Here is a 7,002-nt window from a genome sequence, read left to right as displayed (position 1 = left end):
ATAGGCCTTAGTTCTTCAGTTAAGTAGTGCAAGTCTTGTGCTTTTAGCACCAAAGGTCTAGGTTAAAACCTTGCTGACAATCCATGAGGTGAGAGTTACATTTGGATCCAGGCTTTCAGTTTAACCCTTTCCAGAGGTGAAGATTAGATCCACTGGCTGTCTTTCTAAAAAATATGCAAGAATTACTGGGTGAAATTCTATAGCCTGTGTTTTGCAAGTGGTTAGACTAGGTTATTATAATGGTCCATTAAGGATTTAAAATTTAAGATTTAAAATCCATGAATCTATATTGAGTGAAGGTCTTCAAAGGGCTTTGGATTGGGCCTATAAAGGGGCTATGCACTCAGTTGCTATACATACAAATACAGTTCTGCAGATAAAACTAGAAACAAAAAATAACAAAAATATAGACCTCCCCCCTCTCCATTTAACCATCATGGCTCAAATGTAAATGTTAAAAGATCTATTAAAGTGCAATGCAAACAAATTGCCGGGAGGGGGGAACAAACAAGCATTTTGTTTAATTAATCTGATGCAGCTAATTTCCAAAAAGCCTGGAATAGATAATCAAAAAGTGAGAACATATGCTTTAACTCAAGATGTTGCTGTTGTTCACAGCTCTGGACTTGCAGTATTAGCTGACCTGCCACGGGAAGCTGTTAATGAATCAGTATAGAAACACTTGTCTCAGTCACAAGAACAGCCAAATTCGAATGCTACCCACATGGGAAAAATACCAGCCACCTTAACTCAAATGAAAACACTGATCAAATGTGACAGATCACCTGAAGTGTAAATACCTAGGGCCAGACTTTCAAAGTGGCATCAGCAGAGATTTATCTGCATGCAAAGTTGCTAGCATGTGTTGTTTTTGCACTCTATCCCTTGTGCACAGAAGAGATGGAATTTACATCTGTAAAACCCATTGGTGTTCAATTTGCATGAGCTGTGGGGATGGTAAATCCATTCTCTGCATACACAAGTGAAGGACTGCATTCACTCTGTGCAAAACTCAGTACACTGCGTCATTGTCCTACTCCTTTGGTGCTAGACAGAGCACTGGCATTGAAGCTCGGTCTATACTAGGTGCTATCATGGTTGAAATGTCTCAATTCTGCCTCCACTGATGCTACTGTGGGTGGTGCTGTATTGCACATGGGATTTTTCCCAGGATAGATGCATCCAGATTGCACAAATTGAAATCATGGGCCAGATTTTCTTTCTCATTCCAATTATTTTTGTGCTGCTCAGATGTTTGTCTTTGGCCAGATGAGACTCACTCAGTGAGTGGGAGATTTTAGCTGGTGTACAACCAGTCACTTACATCGTGGCCCCAGCCTAAGGGGCCTGCCAAGAATGAGAAGGGAGCATAGCTGACACAGCTCTGCCTTCCACTGGGGTGGCGACAGGCAGAGAACTGAGGGGGTCATAGCCAGCTCCCTGATGAGTTCTTGCCCACAGCAGAGACTCTGGCCCCTACATTTTACAATTTGACCCCAGTTGTTACAGAATCACTACAGACTAACAAACTTCAGTGGCTTACGGCAGCGGCATAATAAGCAAATTGCTAAAACATTTTCCCTCAGGGAAAATCCATCCACAACCCAAAGACTGTGCAATGGGCAGGACATGCTCATCTCCAGAGCCACAGTGGAGGCTACTCCAGCGTACTACAGCCCGAACATCGCCTCCCATGGGAGAGCTGGACTGGATGATTCACACAGCAGCGAATCCATCAGCCCTAACCCTGGTTGATGCCAAACCCCTTGCCTGTGGCCCTGCAAGGAACTTCTGTATAGCTGAACTCTGGTCATCTTGCGGGGTTGACTACCTGTACACAGCCTCCTGAACTCCTGTGTCCTCCCAGCAGGGCAACTCCACTTGTTCTGCTCCAAAAAGGGCTTCTGCACTTGTAGTGGGAGAAGCAGAGTTTTCTTCAACTGACCCATGAGTAGAGTGACCATATATCTCTGAGGTGCATAACAGAGAATATTGCAGGCGGAGCCCAAACTGCAGTGGGGTTCTGGTTATTTCTGAAATGATATGCATTTGTCAGCAAGGTATTTTAATGGAAATTAAGAGCATTACAGAAGGACATTTAATATCTTGAGTGAGTGACAGAAAAATGACAGCCTAATTTTATGTTTCATTTTTAGCAGCATTATTCCGAATACTTAGTTAACTGATTAGGCCTGTTCTCATTTCAGATAGTGGGATGCACTCAACAAAGGCAGAACAAAGAGAAAATTATATTGTGTGTGCACGCACGCACGTGTTTTAGTCATAACCAATGGGCAACGTTTATATTTTAACTTAGATTTTAAACTGTAAACTTTTGTTGATTGTTGGTGAACATGATAATAAATGGAAATACAGCTAAAACAATACCTAATACATGGTACGATACCAAAACATGCCTAATACATGGTACAGTGAGTGTGCATTTAGCTGTGTTTGCATATTAATGAATACCTTTAAATTAAGTTTAATTCCAGTTAAAGCCAGACAAATTCATATTAAAAATAAGGCACACATGGTTAACAGTGAAGGTGACTGGCCATTGGAACAAACTACTAAGGGACGTGGTGGGTTCTCCATCTCTTGGTACCTTCAAATTAAGACAGGCAGATCTTTCTGGAAGATGTGCTTTGGCCAAGCACAAGTTATTGGGCTCAATACAGGAGTGAGTGGATGAAATTATCTGGCTTGTGATACACAGGAGGTCAGGCAAGGTGCTCTAATGCAGCGGTTCTCAAAGTGGGGGGGCACGATGATGGATCATGGGGGGCCGCCATGGGCAGAGTTTGGGGGGGCATGCTGGGTGAGGAGCTGGACTGGCTCTATCCCCAGCTCCGCCAGCTGCTGCCATCCCTGTTTCCCGCTCCCCTGCCACTACCAGCAGTGCCGGGCTCGCCACCTGCAGCAGCCTCCCCCTGTCTCTGCTCCCCTCTTCTGCCCTGCTGGTGGAGTGGGGGACAGAGCTGGTCCAGCTCCACACTTTGCGCAGCTGCCACCTTCCTCCTGCAGAAGCAGCCTCCCGCCACTGCTGGGCACGCTCCCCACGCTGCCACTGCTCCCAGTAGCTGCTGTCGCCCCCTACCTCCCACAGCAGCAGCCTCCTGCTGCTACCGGGCACGTTCCCCACCCCCCATGCTGCTGCTGCAGCCGCTGCTGCCACTGCTTCCCACACCCCTGGCTCCCCACGCCCCTGCCGGCTGGCCTGTTTTTTTTCTGAAAGCGGGGGAGGGACTCAGGGGGCGCAACTGTTATACAAAAGTCCACGTGGGGAGAGGGGGGCTCCATTTAAAAACTTTGAGAACCACTGATCTAATGGTCTCTTCTGGCATTAGAATGTATGACTATGAAAAATTAAAATGACCAAACGTACACAGAGAACTGGTGCATGCGGTGAAAATAGCACACTTCAATATCACTGTGGGGATTTGGGTTTTTGCTTTGTTTTCTTTTGCTTGTTTGGTATGTTTATGGGCCAAGATTGGCTAGTGCAATGTAATCTCTCTAGAGTGGGACCTGTTTAGAATAAAATCTGGCGTAGTGAAACTCTGCTTATAGTGCAGTGAAGCTGTAGAGTTGCTTCAATGCAAATAAACAGACTTTCATTCCTCTCATGCTAAATTAAAGCCAAGATTTTCAACAGTGACTCACAATTATGGATGCCTCAGGTTTTGACCTGGAGGAGGAAGCAGAGCTTCCTTGTCCTCAACACCGAGTATAGAGAAGTCTTGATGCTTGGTAGAGGCCATCATAATGAAGAAGCCTTCCTGTCCTTCATGCCCCACTGGAGGGGACGAGTTCAAGGAACAGTGTCAGATTGCAAATTGTGGTGTTCTTTCTCAACGCCATCCTTTCCCTGGAAAGCTCCACGTATCCCACATGGTTCAAAGGTGGATTTATCGTCAGCTGTGCAATTTGCGCAGGCTGTGCCCTTATTTATCCTATCAAGATCTCACAACAGAAATACACGTCCTTATGACCAGAAGGCTTGATTACTGTAATTCCCTCTGAGCAAGGCTTACAGCCCAGCTTCAATGACATTTCCAGCTTGTGCAGAATGAAGCAGCACATTTGCTCAGTGGCTTGAGCTCTCATGTGGGTATAATGAGCACCCTGCGTACTTCACCTTAGCTGCCTTATATATAGGGAGGATTTGACTTTGAGCTGACATTGTTGACTTTTAAAGCCCTTAATGGTGCACCCCCTGCCTATATTCAGCACACACTTTGTGAGACATATTCTGATGAGTATCTTCACTCAGACATCATCCACTGCTTTTGGATTCCTATCACGGGTCTTAAATCAGCAGATGATTGGGTCATTGCCACACTTAATCATAGGGTGCAGGATCTTCTTCCCCACTTCATTTGTCTAGAACCCTCTCCCCCCGCTCTTAAAACTCTGCTATTCAATGATCTTTTATCCGTCTGACCAATTCCACTTTCCCTTCTTTCCTCTTTTTCTTTGGTTCGGACTGTCCCTGTACTGGTTTCATTTGTAAAAGCTTTTAGAGGAAGGAGCTTTTAGGATGTTGTACAACATCACACACACTTTTCAGGGAATGGTTAGGATGCTTATTAATAAATCAATTGTTCATTATTAATAAATGGCAATCTTGTCTGGTTTTGATAGCATTTATTTTTCTTTCCCATTGCCCACTCCCTTCCTGAACACATGGCTTTATGTTAACCCAAGTGTCATGCTGTCTGAATGAGGGGGGCCCTTGAGGTGTATTCAGGAGCTCCGATTGCTCCCTTCTACACCAGTCTCGTGTTGGGGGTGTCACACTGGTTAGATTGGGACGGGGGGGGGGGGGCATTTGTCATATTGGTTAACATCAATATGTCAAAATCATAATAATTCATGTGAGACATGCCATGTCAGGTACTGTTAGAAAGGTTGTAATATGCTAAGTAAGATGATAATACTTATGTTCATGTGTAGTATGTGAAATGGAAGTTATAGATATATTTAAGATATCTGTATTTCAAATTGTGCTGCCTGGACAACACCCCAGATAGGATCGTGGCAGGACGATAGCCTGATTAATGGCCCATTAAGACAGTCACAGATGCAAGGGGCTCAGGAAGAAACTGAAGGCATACCTGAGGAGTTACTAGGATTGGCCCATGTGACTCTGGATGCCATTTTAGTTCTTGTAACATTCCACAAGGCCGCATGGCCAAGGCCAGAGGGTATGTAAGGCCAAGTCACAGAAACCATTTTGCCTTTGTTCCTGTTCAGTTACTGACATACACCTGCCTCTGGATCAATTCATTTTGCAACTGAACTGAAGGACTTAGACCCATCCAAGCACTGGATGTATACCAGAGGAACTGTACAAGCCTGCAACTCCACAATTCTTCTAGAAACCTGATGGATATGGACTTTCAATCATTCGTATGTATTTGATTTGCTTTGACCCTTTAACATTTCTCTTATGGTTTATTTCTTTCCTTTTGCAATAAACCTTTAGTTTTAGTTACTAAAGGATTGGCTGGTAGCTGGGTATTTTAGGTAAGATCCAAACTTATATTGATCTGGTACTGTGGCTGATCCCTTGGAGTCAGAGGGAACCTTTTTAGTAAAGAGCATATAGAGTTTAAACAACTGGTCTCTTTACTGGACCTGGTGCTGATTTGGGAGCCAGATGCTGAAATGCAGCAAAGGGGGCTATGTGCATTTGTGTACTGGCTTCTGTGGGGATTCAGAAGCGCAGTTTGTGGCTGGTTGGGAAGTCTGGCTTCAGTGCCACCCACCAGTGCTGGGAGAATCTGCTCTCCGTTTGCAGCCTGCCCTGACCTTGGCATTTTCAGGGGGCTATCCTGGGCATGGGATGGGTCACACCAAGTATGCAAAGGAGTCTTGGAATTTTCACCTGTAAGCTTCATCCAGTATGGCTGACTTGGGGGGCTAGGCTAGGGGTACAGTCTCTCCAATGACCATAAGTATGTTTCTCCTAGCAGACAGACACACAGAATCAACAAGTAAGTATAAGGTGTTTGCATCCTGCAGTCTAGATCTCACAGCATCCTTCTCCATGGAGGAATAGGCTGCTGGCATCAATGCCCTGAAAATAGGGAAAGCAGCAGACCTGGCTGACATCCGAACTGAGCAGATAAAAAATTTCAGCCCTCCACACACAGAATTGGCTCGTGAATGAGTTCAATACCTGTTTCATCCAGCTCAAGATACTGAAAATCTGGCAACAAGCCAAGGTAATGGCCCTTTCGAAGGCTAGTAAGGAACCATCCAATCCCAAAACCTTGCAACCTCTCTCTCTCCTGTGTGATATTTTAAAATTGTTTGATCGACTAGTGTTATATTGCCTTACATCAGTTACTGAACCACTTCTTATCAATGAACAGGCTGACTTTTGCCTGGGTCAGTCATTGGCTGGACAGCTTCTGAACTTGACACAACATATTGAAGATGGATATGAAAGAGGATTGATTATGGGAGCAGTGTTTGTTGATCTCTCAGCTGCCTACAAACATACAGCCAATCATTGTGGGATCCTTGCCAAGATCCACCACAAACCTAACACAACCCATACTGGAGAAACAGAAGGTTCTTTGTGAACTTTTGTGGCAAACAGATCTGATGGCGACAACAGAAGAATGGCCTCCCACAGGGTAGTGTCTTAGCACCCACATTACTCAACATCTACATGAACAACCAGCCAAACTACCCTGGAACGAGGTGTTTTACCTACACAGATGATCTGTGTGTCACCACCCAGCACAAAGCGTTTGCCGTATTAGAGAGTACTCTGATGAATGCACTTCACACTCTTGACAAGTACTATCCAGCCAACCAACTGTATGCAAACGCAGCAAAGGCACAAGTTGATGCATTCCATATCAAAAACTGAGAGGCCAAATGCAAACTCAACATCAGCTGGCTCGGAACAAAACTTATTCATTCTATAAATCTCGTATAACTCAGTGTTACTCTCAACCACACACTCTCCTTTAGAGCCCACAT

This window comes from Emydura macquarii, unplaced genomic scaffold, assembly GCF_026122565.2.
Source record: "Emydura macquarii macquarii isolate MOO-44397 ecotype Brisbane River unplaced genomic scaffold, CSIRO-AGI_Emac_v2 contig_2676, whole genome shotgun sequence".
Lineage (NCBI taxonomy): Eukaryota > Metazoa > Chordata > Testudines > Chelidae > Emydura > Emydura macquarii.
Note: the sequence above shows the minus strand (reverse complement) of the source record.